The 14,781-nt window shown below is 44.9% G+C and overlaps 1 long non-coding RNA gene across 1 annotated transcript in view; it reads right to left on the reverse strand.

The window, feature by feature from the left end:
• Positions 1 to 1,533: 1,533 nt before the first annotated feature.
• The window catches only part of LOC144819734 (uncharacterized), an 81,722-nt gene continuing 68,474 nt past the window's right edge, over positions 1,534 to 14,781 (reverse strand). The window contains exon 2 of the long non-coding RNA XR_013607538.1: positions 1,534 to 1,970. This is a non-coding gene — a long non-coding RNA (uncharacterized LOC144819734). The remainder of the gene's footprint in view (positions 1,971 to 14,781) is intronic.

The following is a 14,781-nucleotide window of genomic DNA, read 5'->3' on the forward strand; positions in this document are numbered from 1 at the left end:
CTATCTGCGGCCCCTTTCATGGCGGTGAGCCTGCCATGAAAAGGGTGATTGAGAGGCAAAAAAGGGGGCCTTAACAGGGCCCCGTGCCGCTTCTGGGCCTGGGGGTGCGAGCAGGGTGGCAAGTGTGCCACCCTGGAATTGCACACATGTTCCTCCATGGCGTGGCATGCATGCCACACTTTGCAGTAACCTCCTGCAGGTGCAGTGAAGGTGACAGGCTGCATGTTTGGCTCTCCTATGAGCCAAAGAGCCCACCACTGTGAGACTGCTGCAGCACAGCCAGTCCGACCAGGATTAAACTACAAATCCAACCGGTGGGTGCACCACAGCTTTGGACTGCCAACATTGTAATAAGGCCCATAGTCTAACACGACAGCAGCTTTGCTGAAGCCCCAGTAATCTCCGCCTGCCTGGTTGAGATCTCTAAATATGATAGACTGCACTCTTCCACTCAGCAAAGTACATCCCGCCACTGACCTGGCAGAATGGAGTACATACAGCTTGCCAAAGGATAAATAAGCCCCTATGGGGCACATGCATCAAAGTTCCAATTTGCAATTACCAAATTGCGATTTTTAAATAATCACTATTTGGTAATCTCAAATGCCCATGCATCAAAATTTCGCAAACATTTACCCATTCAGTAAAAATCACAATCGCTACTGCAATTGCCAAATACCCAATTGCAAAAAGCAAACCCGCAATTACTTTATCGCAAATAGCAAATCCGTTTTTCGATGCAGCATGGTGACATCACAACCAGGTAGTGATGTTGGATATGCTGTCACCTGTGTACTGGGAGAGACAGAGGAGGAGACAGACTGCAGGAGCACAACAGGAGGAAGCAATTTTGGAGCCCAGAATACCCTCTGTAAGGACATCAGCATGTCTTCTGGAACAAGTGAGAACAAGGCAGCACAGTGGAAGAGGAAGCTGAAGTTCAGCGAGGAGGAGCTTGAAGTCCTCACCGTGGAAGTTGTACAGAGCCATGACAAACTCTTTGGGAAGCAGTCACTCCAGGTCCCTGGGTCGGAGAAACACGAAATCTAGCTTCGAATCCAATCCAGAATCAATGCAGTGTGGGTCACACAGCGCTCCATAGAAGGCCTGCGGAAGCGCTGGAATGACCTGCGGAGCCATGCTAAGGAGAAGGCTGCCGACAGGCTTGCGGATGTCAAGAAGACTAGAGGGGATCACAAACCCAAACTGCAGATACACCCCTGGAGGACCTGGTGGAGTCAACACTTCAGCCTGAAGCTGTAGTTGGAGTCACCCAGATCGATACCTCGGCACAGCCCAGTACTTCACAAGGTAAGATGCATGCTAATTACCATTCAATGCTAAATTTAAAAAAAATACCAAATTAGACCAGGCTTAGTGTTGCAAATCCTACTCTAGTGCACATTTAACTTGCTACACACAAATGCATTATGGGATTAGCAGCCAGCAACACCAATAGGAAAGGCAAGGAGGGATCAAAACTGCTGTTGTGCTCTCAAGTACAACAAGCATGTTAAAAATCTAGACACTGTGTGTTACCAATAAACTTTATTAATCAATACCCTGCGCAATGTGACAAACATGTACAAAAAAATACTGAACTTGCTCTGTTTAACATCACAGATGCAGCTGCCCTGGAGTCTGACGAAGGTGAAGGCCATGACACCCAGGAGACCCAAGCCCAGTCCAGAGAGGAGACACAAGAGGCCCCAGCAAACACAATACCTGCACACACAAGACACAGGACCACAGTGGCACCACTACATGCCTTTGAAACAGAAGAGGAGAGCCAACCAGACCCTCAAACATCACAGGCTGGGCACACCCCAACACCAAGACCCCAAGTACAGATGCAGGTCAGCAACGTCCACAACCAGAGACTCAGGGTAGGGGCTCACATGGGAGCTGCTGAAGATGATGCTTCTGTCATCTGGGTTGGGCTGGAGAGCCAAATGTTGAAGATGCAGCGCCTGCAATGCAAACACATGCGGTTAATGCAGGCACAACTTGATTCACTGGCTACAGACATAGCAGGGATTAGGGACAGCATGAAGGAGCTCACTACAGCAGAAATGCTTAAGTCGTGTTCTTTTTTGAGAGGTCCGGATGGGCACAATGAGTGCACCAGAAATTTGGGAAATAGCATGATCACTCCGCGAGTGGAATTTAAGCGTGTTGAATCTTTAAAGAAATGAGTAAAATGAACGAACAGATGAAAGTAAATGGAGTATGTATTTGAAGTAATTGCCGAGTTTGGCGCAACTAAGCAGTGCGTTTGGATGGTGCGCGATGTCGCACCATTGTTGAAGTGTAATATACCAGGGGCCTTATTTATGAAGGCCTTGCGCCGCCGGTGCGTCACTTTTAACATGGGAAAAAGTGACGCACCGGCGGCGCAAGGCCTTCATAAATAAGGCCCCAAGAGTGTAATTTTGGGCTTAACACTCACCATTCAGCACGAAGATAAAAAGTAAGGAAACTAGCAAGCAAGCAAAAGGAGTGCATCCTGTTTCTATATCAGTTGTTGTACACAGAAAGCCCAGTATCAGGATAGCACCCACATGGTCAAAAATATTTGAAATCTTTAAACGGAAAGACAGATGAGAAACTTCACTCGCTAGGCGATGACACCGTGACTTCATCGAGGACAGAATTTGGACGATTAGGAAATGGACATTACAGTACATGTAACAGTTGTGTTTAAAATATTTAAGCTGTCTTAAATTTTCGAGACTTTCATTACATTTTGCAGTTCACTAAGAAGGGTTTCATGGGGAATGTAGTTTTGGTATTACAGCAACAGGCGGGAGCAACTACAAATTGGAGAAAGCGGGAAACTTGCAATTAGCATAATTAGTGGGCGGGTAGAAAGAAGGATATTAAGAGAGAGGCAGGGAGGGGTGCAGTTCAGATCGGGTTGAAGATGCATAGAGGATGGAACGTGTTTTTAACAACCCAGGGCAGGTATGTGCACCAACAGTTGTATGAATTATTATGAGGGTAGCAATCCTAAAGTATATTTTGAAGACAGATTTTTGGCAAAGTGCTAAATCAAGTTAAACGCATGGTTTGAGCATAACATGTCTAGCAAAGGGCTTGCACACCAAAGTAATTCAGGCACAATGTCATGCGGCACTCCGACTGTAGAAATAAATGATGAAGGATGAGGGTTGTAGCAGTAGGTATGGAGCAGAGGTACTGGGTTTTTAAGAACCGGTACAGAACCGGTAACCCAGCGGTGTCAGGGTACACCCAGAGACCTCGGGTTCTTCCTGATCCAGACCACAGAAACTCAGAGTCTTCTAGGTGAAGTCAACGATCGATTTATTGGCTGCAACCAAGGTAACAAGTGTCCTAGAAGTACAACACACGGGGAAGTATATTCTCAGGAGACTGCTCGAATTTACAAAGTCAGGCTTCTCTTCTTATACACAATTTTAAGCTTCAGGCAAAACATTCTTGGTTGTAAAGTAAATCGTTAACATATTTCCAATACAAAGAAAGAGCAGAGTCATGGTGACATGTCCATATTTCACTTCGTGCTGCTTACAACAAATCATCCGGCAAGGCCCAACATTTCATCAGATATCAGTGGACCCCCAATAAAACAGGCACCTCCCCACCATAAAGTAAGTGAAGCAAAAAGAGCAGAGATAGATGGGAGCAAGATACGGCAGGTGTGCGCGCTGAAATGGTTTTATGGCTTGTTGAGCCCTGATGCTATCGTATTCGGCCACTGGGAGGGGAACTGACCTAACGAGTTCGGCCTGGGGCAATGGTTCCAACTTGCACAGGTCATAGGGAAGTCGATTAAGGAGTATGTGTCCTTGTGGAATTGAATTCAGCTGGATTAAGGCCTATGTAAAGGGCAACACATAAATGGAGGCGAAGGGTTTCAGAACGCAAATGACGATTTCGAGGTGAAATCGTCACTCGAATGTGCTGAAATTATATGTACATGGTGTGCTCGTCATTCTCGGTCTTTTGATACCAAATTCGTCATGTTTCGACGAAGTTTTAATTCTCGAGTCCAGAACGATTACATGAATCCAGAATCTTCAGAACCACAAACCCTCCTTTTGCCCTTACATAGGCAAATAATCTATCCTCATGTTAATCTGAGTCCAGATCTATATTCCTAAAGTCATTGAGATGTTGCTGTAACATCATTCTAGTACTCAGTTCATCTCTTGAAACAGGCTTCCTTACACATGATGTAACACAGAGGCCACATATTGCAGGAGCACACTGTATGCACAGACAGAACAGAAAAAGAATGGCTAAGACCATCCCAATGACCATTAGAATTTTCCATCCCCAGGCAGATATCAGTTCCCAGAACCATCCCAGTAACGACCAATCTCCTTTATCCACATGAATAGATTCGGAAATCTTATGTAGTTTGGAGATGGCCTGGTACACTGTTGGAGCGTTATCAGGGATGAAGATGCAGCAACTAGATTGGATCAATCTGCATACCCCATCTCGGTCTGCAAGTATGACATCTAAAGCGACCCTGTTCTGAAGGGTCATAAGTCGATCCGACTGGAGCTCAGCAGTCAGGTTACTAAGGGCACCAGTAGTTTCTATCACTGTGGACTCAACTACCCTTGTCAATTGCCTTATGTTCCTGCTGTTAGCCATGGATCCCCAGAACGGCAGAAAACCCTTTGCAAAGTCCCCAAATTCTTGACCTGCAGTGTCTTCTTCACTCAAAACACCTCTAACTATCCTTGTCCTGTGGTAGTCTGCCGCTGCTGTGTAGGTGGGAGGCAACAGGAAGGAAACAAAACATGAGCCCGAAAAGTCAGGGGGCAACCATGTATAGGCTCTATCGTGGCAGATGAAATAAGTACCCTTAGCTGCTAAAAACGCAGGGGAAGTCTGAGATCCAAAAACATACGTTTCAGTACAGACACTCTTCCCTAACTGAGCCCTGGGATTCGTGCCATTACCTTGCAGACACAGATGACCCTGATGGGGTACAATCCAAATCGGGGACGATCTCTTAGCTTGCTGTTTCTTACTCAGAGTTGCTCCATATCCAGTCATGTTCCATCCTATGTATAATAGTGTCTCATCTCTAGGGATAGTCTCATAAGAAATACCTTCCTTAATCATGTCTACTATACCCTTGACTAGAGCACTCTTTCTAGGATTGTCTGTTACAGAATGCAGGGGGTAGATTTCGTGTGCATATATGAACATTGTCCTATATGCCCATACAGAACCATTGTGACTAAATGGCAGGACCAAATAAGGGATACCTTTATCCGTTGTGTGAGGCATAAGACCGCACACCCAACAGTAAGTTGTGTTCATTACGAGTTGGTGTTGGTGTAACAACTGAACAAAGGAGTTATTAATGACCTCCAATCTCCTACTTGATTCGTGGTCAGGCAAAGGGTGGAAAGAATGAGAGGAAACAGTGGGAGGAGGTATGGGGGATGCAGTGGGTGCAAATGTTACACGAAAAGAGAATAAAACATAACTTATTAAAAATACCATGACACTGAATAGCATGGAAATACACAATATTATAAAGTTTTTCCTTGTCATCACGTTGCACAGTCTGCGCTTTAAGGTCGCTTGTTTGGCAGGTCTCTCCACATCGGTAAACTCCATCCTCTCTAAATTGCTGCCCGCGGTGGTAGGTTGCCTCTGCTAAGGGATGCTTCTGTCAGCCTAGGGCAACTCCCTTGGACCAACCAGAACTACCGACCTAACGTCGTCAGCTGCACCCCAAAGACTTTTAATCAACCGCGGCCCTAGCAGCAGAACCCGGATGGCGGTTCGAAAAACAAAAATAAGCAAGTTTCCTAGATGGGAGAGCTGCACTTTCAAAAATAATACTTGGGGGAAAATATCTATTTTTATTAGTTCATGGATCTTGGTCTCCAATTGTAAAAAGAAAGTGTTTTATTAGTTCGTTTTTCTCGGTCTCAAATTGTATCGTTGTTTCCCAGGTATTGTCTGATCCTGGAACAGAAGGTCAGGCTCTGTAATGTTCAATCGCTCGGATGGTGTCACAGCCTTGTGCAAAATGTTCTCATTTTCTTGTTCAGAGTCAGTTCTCTTTACGTGCAAGTCATGAAAAAGGACGGTATGTGACACGGTATCAGGTTCAGGGTCAGCAACACCCTTCTGGACCCACTGGTCATAGGGTAGAGGGAAAGGGATTTTTTTACAATGGATCCCGTGGACCCAGTTGGCCTTCCCCTCCACCCGAACGGCTGATCTTGTAGAAAGAAGGACGAAATGAGGCCCGGTCCACCTGGGCTGGTCGTTTTTCGTTCTTTGGAAGTTCCTTACAAGGATCCAGGAACCGGGGTCAATGGCGTGACCCGGAGTCTCAGAGGCCGGAGGCAGGGTGTTGTGGACCTGTTGATGCAAAACACGCAATTTAGCTGTCAATTCATACAGATAGTTAAGCAAAATAGGGTGCTCAAGCTCACTGAACTTGGTGGGTCTAGGCACTCCCCATATGTTGGCTGGCCGGCCAAAAACTATTTCATATGGACTAAGTTTCACTCGTGAATGTACAGTCATCCTAGTGGACAGGAGTGCTAAGGGTAGAGCGTCAGGCCATTTAAGACCTGTGCTCGCTTGGATTTTGGCCAGTTTAAGTTTTAACGTGCCGTTGTAACATTCTACTAATCCAGCTGATTGGGGGTGATTTGCAGCGTGGAACTTCTGCCGGATACCTAGCCCTTCACACACTCTCTTCATCACGCGACCCACAAATTCACTCCCATTGTCAGACCAGATCATTCTAGGCATTCCAAACCTGGGGAAGTACTCTTTCACAAGGGCTTTTGCTGTGGACAAGGCAGTATTGTCTTTTAGGGGATAGGCTTCTACCCATCTTGAGAAGGCACAAACAACAACGAGTACGTATTTTAAATTGTTGCACCTCTCCATGTGAATGAAATCTAGCTGCAAAACCTCGAACGGGTACGTAGGAGGTGCAAAATGACCAGCTGGAGTTGGGGTTCCCCTACCAGGATTTTGTTTCAAACATACCATGCAATTCTTGACCACATTCTCTGCACATTTGGGAATCCCTGAATTCTTCCATACTGGGGCCAACACCTCGCAAATCCCTTTAACGCTGATATGAGCCATTCCATGAGCCATTGTAACCACTGCAACCATCTCTGATGCTCTGATGATTCAATCCAGCAACCATTTGCATCCATTCTACCCGTACTTTCTCTCCACGTGCTCAACTCTTTCTCTGTGGCCTCAGCTTGAATGGACTTCACGCTCTCTACTGTGTCTTCACACATTCCAACATCACCAGTCGATCTTGCAGGGCCTGCAACATACATTCGGCTCATTACATTCTTTGCAGTTTCTTTCGCGATCTCATCAGCAAATGCATTTCCACGACCTACATCATCAGTCACCTTCTTGTGAGCACTACATTTCACAATTGCCATTTGCAGGGGCAAGGTCAGTGATTCAAGAAGCTCATTCACCAACTGACCATGCTGAATCTTAGCTCCATGCGAAGTCAGGAATCCACGTTCTCTCCACAATCTCCCAAAACTGTGAGCCACTCCAAAAGCATACTGACTATCAGTGTAGATAGTCACTTTTATCCCTTTAGACAACACACATGCTCTCGTGAGTGCAATCAGTTCTGCTGCCTGAGCTGAATTATGTGGGACACGTGCAGCTTCAACTACTGTGTGCAACATCGTAACGGCATATGCTGCGGTCGTGTCCCCACTCGGGAGCTTAAAGCATGAACCATCCACCCATAATGTACCATCACACTCAGCAAGAGGAGTATCGAATAAATCTATTCTCCCTTTCGTCTCTTCCTCTGTTCTGAGAAAACAATCGTGCTGTTCTGAAACATCTGATTCCTCTGTAATTGGCAACAACGTAGCTAGATTTAAGGTACTGCATCTTTTTATGTGCACATGGCTCGCTAGCAGTGTCAATTCGTAACTGGACAGTCGAGCACTAGTTAAATGCTGTGTCTTGGTTCTATTTAACAATGTGTCTACTGCATGCGGGACCATCACGATTAGTGTATTATTCATTACTAGACCAGCAGACTGTCGAATAGAGACAGCTGCTGCTGCTGTGGCTCTTAAACAACTCGGTAATGCTTGTGCTACCAGATCCAAAGTCAACGAAAAATAGGCACATGGACGCTGCCTACCTCCAAACAACTGAGTCAACACTGACAATGCACAGCCCTCCTTCTCGTGGACATACAATGTGAAAGGCTTACTGTAGTCGGGGGTACCTAACACAGGAGCCGAACACTATGCTGTGCGCAATTCGAGAAAACTTTTCTGACACTCTTCAGACCAAGGAATGGGAGTGGGTGTATTTTTGCACGTTAATGCCACCAAGGGTTTGGCTAATAACGAAAAATTTGGAATCCATTGTCTACAGTACGATGTAATGCCCAAGAAAGCACGCACTTCTCTCTGTGTTTTTGGCACATTCAATTTCGCTATTGCCTGAATTCTTTCTGGGGTCAGTTTCCTTCCCTCCTTCGATAAGAGGTGACCTAAGTAGGTCACTTCTTGTCGGCAATACTGCAGTTTGGAAAGTGACACCTTGTGATGAAGATCACACAGATGATGTAACAATGACAGCGTGGCCTTTTTACAAATTTCCTCAGTGTCTGCGGCAATGAGTAAATCATCCACATACTGTACAAGAGTAGCACCTTCAGGTAAAACAATCGTATCAAGCTGTGTTTTTAGAGCTTGACTGTATATTGATGGACTTTCACAGTAGCCCTGAGGAGCGCATTTAAAGCAGAAGCTGCGACCTCCTAAACTGAAGGAAAAAATATCCCTGCTTTCCTCGGCAATCAGGATGCTGAAGAAGGCATTCTTCAGGTCAATCACCGAAAACTAAGAGGCAGATGCTGGAATCATAGTCAATAGCGTGGTAATGTCGGGGACAACTGGGAATTATGGCACAACTATTTTATTCACCTCTCTCAGATCAATCACGAATCTGTACACAGGTGGCTGAGAAGGGTTAGTTCGTTTTAAAACAGGCAGAACAGGGCTATTGTAAACATTGCCTCGTGTTTCTTCAATCACATCCTTTTCAATCAATTCGTAAACGATCGCTAGCAAAGCTTTTTCACCTTCACTCGAGATTTTGTATTGGGGAATTCGTGGCATTTTAACGTTGGCTTTCAATGTTACAACATATGGTGGAATTTCTAAACGACCCACATCGTTAGGACCAGTGGCCCAAAGAATATCTGGAAGAAACGACAATTCTGCTGGAAGTTTGTCCCTCGACAAATACATGGGAGAAACTACTTTCTTACCTAGAGTAAGGTGTACTCCAGAAGGAGAACAGTGCAAAGTCGCACGCAACCTTTTTAACAAATCCAACCCTAGCAAGTTTTCACCACAACCTGTTGTCAGAATGAGGGGTGCTTCGAATTCACAAGGACCAACAGAAAGAGACAAAGAGTCAGAAATCGGATTTCTAACTGGGGCGCCAGAAAAACCTACAGAAACGTTCATTTCGCCAGACAAAGGTGCGCCAGGGAGTTTGGAGTGCATAATAGAACTCTTTGTAGCACCAGTATCCAACAGAAAAGGCTCTGACACACCTGATGTAATCACCTCGACGTAAGGTCCACTCTGATCTACTGGAACTGAAACAACTCCCTCTCTTTGTCTATGGCTGTCCTAGCAATCATTACCCTCCAAATACTCATCTTCTGTATAGTAATCATCAACGTAGTATTGAGCTGTCCTGTCAGATGCGTTATTCTGCTGATCAAACCTATTCATAGAATTTTGTGGTGGAAGGGGACGTGCGTTCTCAGGGGCGTTTCCACGTCCTCTACCTCTATGTGCTTGCTGACTGCCACGACCTCTCACACCAGAAACTCCATTTTCACGTTGTAATAGAATAGGACAATTATACTTGAAATGACCCTCTTCTCTGCAATATGAACACTGGTTGGGGCCTACAGGTACACGGGGTTGAGTATACTCGATTCTTTGTGAGTTCCTCTGATACTGTTGAGGCTGCTGAAAATTACTCTGGTAGTGGTTCTGACCATTGTTATTTTGACCATTATTATTTGATTACCACCACCACGTGGCGGATATGCTTGCTGCAGCAAAACCTTTGTTTTTAATTCCTTGGTTTTCTTTTCTACTCTATCTTTCTCATCCTTGTCTCTATTTTCGTAATAATGGACAGTAGCTAATATCTGCGCTGAAGAGGAGACTGCCCAAGAACTTTCTGAATCCCTTAACTTTTTACACAATTCTGGAAGCAGATTGTGCACGAATTTATCGACAAACAATCTCTGACCACCTTCTGTGGTCATATCTTGACCGCTGTGGTCGACAAATGTTTCTTCAAACCTGGTGAAGAAATCTGAGACTGTCTCTTCCTTCTTCTGCTTGCATGCAGACAACTTATCCCAATTTACACGTATTGCCGGCTATATCGTCTTCATGTAATCAACTATTCTACCATGGAGTTCTGCTATCAAATGCTCAGGCTTAGCACCACCAACTTGTCGGGCGTCTGCAGCGGCAATATTAGCCCATGAGTCACCTAACTCTTGATCATGATCTGTATGTCGAATTTTACCCAATAAAGGCTGTGGAACAACATTCCCAAACAGCATATCAATATCGGCTAAATTCATTATGCATGACCCAGCAGTCTGTGACAACTCTTTGTAATACCCTGCAGGATTTTTACGCGGATCAGGTAATGTCTGTTTAAGTGCTAAGACTTCAGCTCGCTTCCATGGGACATGTACCTATACACGCTGAAAGTGTGGCAGAATAGGTGGGTTAACAGTTGTGTCGCCCTCTCTCCATTGTGGGGGAACTCCTCTCATCGGGTATTGTCGCACCTTTTTCCTACTAGATGCACTAGATTGTGACCCAGAACTGCTTCCCTTACTCCGATATGATAGCAACATTTCAACTGCTTCCTCCACATCTGGACCTACAATCATGCCCTCTCCAAACTTAAATCGTACACGACACATCTCTTGCGGCATGCATTCCAGATCATTGTCTCCCAAATCCTCGCAAAGGAAGACACACATCTGTTCGAAAACATATCTCTGTGTCGGTGCTTCCCATTGATGGAAGACTTCCATGACCGACTCTACATCATATTTTACGGTGTCCATAACCCATTTTCGTGCTAAACGATTCAATGAGTCTCTCTCTTGATAGTCAGGCAGTCGACTTTGCAACTGTCTTCGTTCCATTTTAGGGGTCGTGGTAGACGACCCAAAAAGAGGTGAAAGAAGGTTAGTGACAGTGCTGGCCATTTTCTGCCGAATTGAAGGTGAAACTGAAGGAAGAACGGGGTAAGATAAGGCAGGAGCAGAGATACCAGCAGAGGGGGCATCAGGAGAAATAGAAGGAGCACTAGGCACAATCGTAGAGGGAGCATTAGGAGAAGTAGATAGTACAGTGGGCAAAATCGTAGAAACAGGTGTGATCGGTGGGCCTTGAGGAGGCTGCACCAAAGGAGTAGGAGCCAGCTGAAGAGTAACTGGTGGTTGCTGCAGAGGAATAGGAGGCATAACAACCACAGGTTGTGCAACTGTGGGTTGTGGAGGTGCCGTGGGATTTTGTGCATAGGGGGTGGTGAACTTAATAAATGCGACATTAATGGATCTTTTTCACGCTCTTTTGCTGCCTCTTGCTGAAGAGACGGCAAAATTGGATAACACTTATCAATCGCCATTTTACGTTGCCTGTGCAACTGCTCACTCATCTGTTCTTCTTCATTGTCTTTAAACTGCATAGCAGCTTGCATTACTGAAATTCCTCCTTCTCTCTTATTTTTCTTAGCTAATTTGATTTCCTTCTGTTTGGCCTCCTTACGCCATAGGCGAAAAGAGTCGAACATCGCCGGCCGGGCTTTCTTTTTGAACAGTTTAACTTCAAGGTTATCTAAGATTTCGGTATCAAACCTACCATATTGGGGCCATTTTAAAACACCAGCTGAGGTACTGGGTTTTTAAGAACCGGTACAGAACCGGTAACCCAGCGGTGTCAGGGTACACCCAGAGACCTCGGGTTCTTCCTGATCCAGACCACAGAAACTCAGAGTCTTCTAGGTGAAGTCAACGATCGATTTATTGGCTGCAACCAAGGTAACAAGTGTCCTAAAAGTACAACACACGGGGAAGTATATTCTCAGGAGACTGCTCGAATTTACAAAGTCAGGCTTCTCTTCTTATACACAATTTTAAGCTTCAGGCAAAACATTCTTGGTTGTAAAGTACATCGTTAACATATTTCCAATACAAAGAAAGAGCAGAGTCATGGTGACATGTCCATATTTCACTTCGTGCTGCTTACAACAAATCATCCGGCAAGGCCCAACATTTCATCAGATATCGGTGGACCCCCAATAAAACAGTCACCTCCCCACCATAAAGTAAGTGAAGCAAAAAGATCAGAGATAGATGGGAGCAAGATACGGCAGGTGTGCCCGCTGAAATGGTTTTATGGCTTGTTGAGCCCTGATGCTATCTTATTCGGCCACTGGGAGGGGAACTGACCTAACGAGTTCGGCCTGGGGCAATGGTTCCAACTTGCACAGGTCATAGGGAAGTCGATTAAGGAGTATGTGTCCTTGTGGAATTGAATTCAGCTGGATTAAGGCCTATGTAAAGGGCAACACATAAATGGAGGCGAAGGGTTTCAGAACGCAAATGACGATTTCGAGGTGAAATCGTCACTCGAATGTGCTGAAATTATATGTACATGGTGTGCTCGTCATTCTCGGTCTTTTGATACCAAATTCGTCATGTTTCGACAAAGTTTTAATTCTCGAGTCCAGAACGATTACATGAATCCAGAATCTTCAGAACCACAGAGTTAGGGATTTAAGCAGGAGGGCACGAGGGGTGTGATCTGCATTGCTTGTGCTTAAAGAGAATGCTGCTGCTGGATTAGGAAGGGGCGAGTTTATTTAGATAAAAATGAACGCTTTGCACAGTTTTGTTTTATAGGTTAGGTTTCTCAATATATGTGAAGGGACGTAGGGAACTATGGATCATATTAGACTGTAAAGGTCAAATTTTGTCAAATTAGTTTGTGATTGTGTTACTGTCACACCACCTTTACCCAGTCCCCACACTTGCCTTACCACTCCCACCCTATCCCGAAAACACTTTTTTCTCCCTTTTCACTGTGAGCACCTTCAAATGTTATTATGAGATAGATAACTGTGACACACAAGAGTTACCTATGAGTTTTTTGGCTTTCATCCATTTGAAACTGTTTTTGATTTCATGACTTATTCTCTTTGAAACGATGAAATTTTGCAATTGATTTTTCTAGAATTGTTCATTAAAATATGAAATGTGATATATCATTGTGGTGAACTGTTGCTCTTTTAGATTCTGTATACATTTATGATGATGTCTAAACACTGACCCATATTCAACGTACTTACTTTTTGACCCAGGTCAGGCAGTTTTCAGGGTAAACCCCGTTGAAACTCAACACATGCCATTTGTCAGGGCTGATATTGAAGTACCATTGCAAAGTAATGTTGTCTAATTTTGACTGTCACAATGCAAGTCTGCACATGGTATGTGTGCATTACCACTACCACATTTTCTACAAAATAAATATCACAAATAATTAAAGCATGAAGTGTCTCATCTCATCATTACCTACCTTAAAAGTAATGCTGTGTAATTTCTGCACGTCTCTGTCTCCCTTCTGCTGTGCTCGGCCCGTGTGCTGCTGGTGTTTGTCCTGGCTTGTTGTCTTCCTCAGGCTCGGTGTCTGAGAATTCCAAGGGTATGTCTCTAGTAGTTGCAATGTTGTGCAACATGGCACAAGTGGCCGCAATTTTGTAGCAGATATCTGGCCTACACTGCAATGCCCCGCCAGTCATGTGGAGGCAGCGGAACCTACTTTTAAGTAAGCCGAAGGTCCGCCCATTCACATTGCGAGTGGAAATATGCATTGTGTTTCTTCTCACTTGGGGTACTTGGATTCAGGTATGGCGTTAGTATGTAGGAACGCACAGCATATGCACTGTTACCTACAAGGTAGAAAGCAACAAAATACACACTGCTTTGTGTCATCAAGACCAAAGGGTCTGCAAGACATTTGTACATATGTTTTCCAAGCAGGTATCCTTCACCAAATTCACCCCCAAGGAGAAGAGTGTGTATGCCACTGTATCTAAAGATGTAGGAATCATGTGTACTGCCAAGGAAACTAGCCATGTCTGTGATGATGTGTTTAGAATTGCAGATGATTTGTATATTAAGTGAATGGTATGATTTCCTGTTCCTGTAAATGTACTCACTCACTAAGGGGGGACATGTGGCTACATGCGGCCCATCAATGCAACCAATTACGTGGGTAAATTGGACAACCTGATAGAAATCAAATTTTGTTTGCTGCAATTCATGTGGTGATGTAGGAAAACGTATGTGGTGGTGTATCCCCTGCAACATGGCGTCTAGGAATGAGATGAAAAAGCGTGAAAGTGCACTTTGGGAAGCCCTCCAGTTGCAGCTATTACACCCTGGATACTACCTGACTCCAGGAGGTGCAGTGAACATAGCACCTGCACATGAGTGGGAATGGCATATGTCCTGTGGGTCTGACGCTGCAGTTGGGGACCTAATTCAGTTATCAGATCATAGAGCAGTAACGGCACCCCCCCCCCAACCCAGCGCCTTGAGACCCTACGGGTGAGTAGTGCGCTCTATAAATGACCTGATTGATTGATTAGATCATGTCGGCAATCAACCTATATTTG

This window comes from Lissotriton helveticus, chromosome 2_1 (genome assembly GCF_964261635.1).
Source record: "Lissotriton helveticus chromosome 2_1, aLisHel1.1, whole genome shotgun sequence".
Taxonomy (NCBI): domain Eukaryota; kingdom Metazoa; phylum Chordata; class Amphibia; order Caudata; family Salamandridae; genus Lissotriton; species Lissotriton helveticus.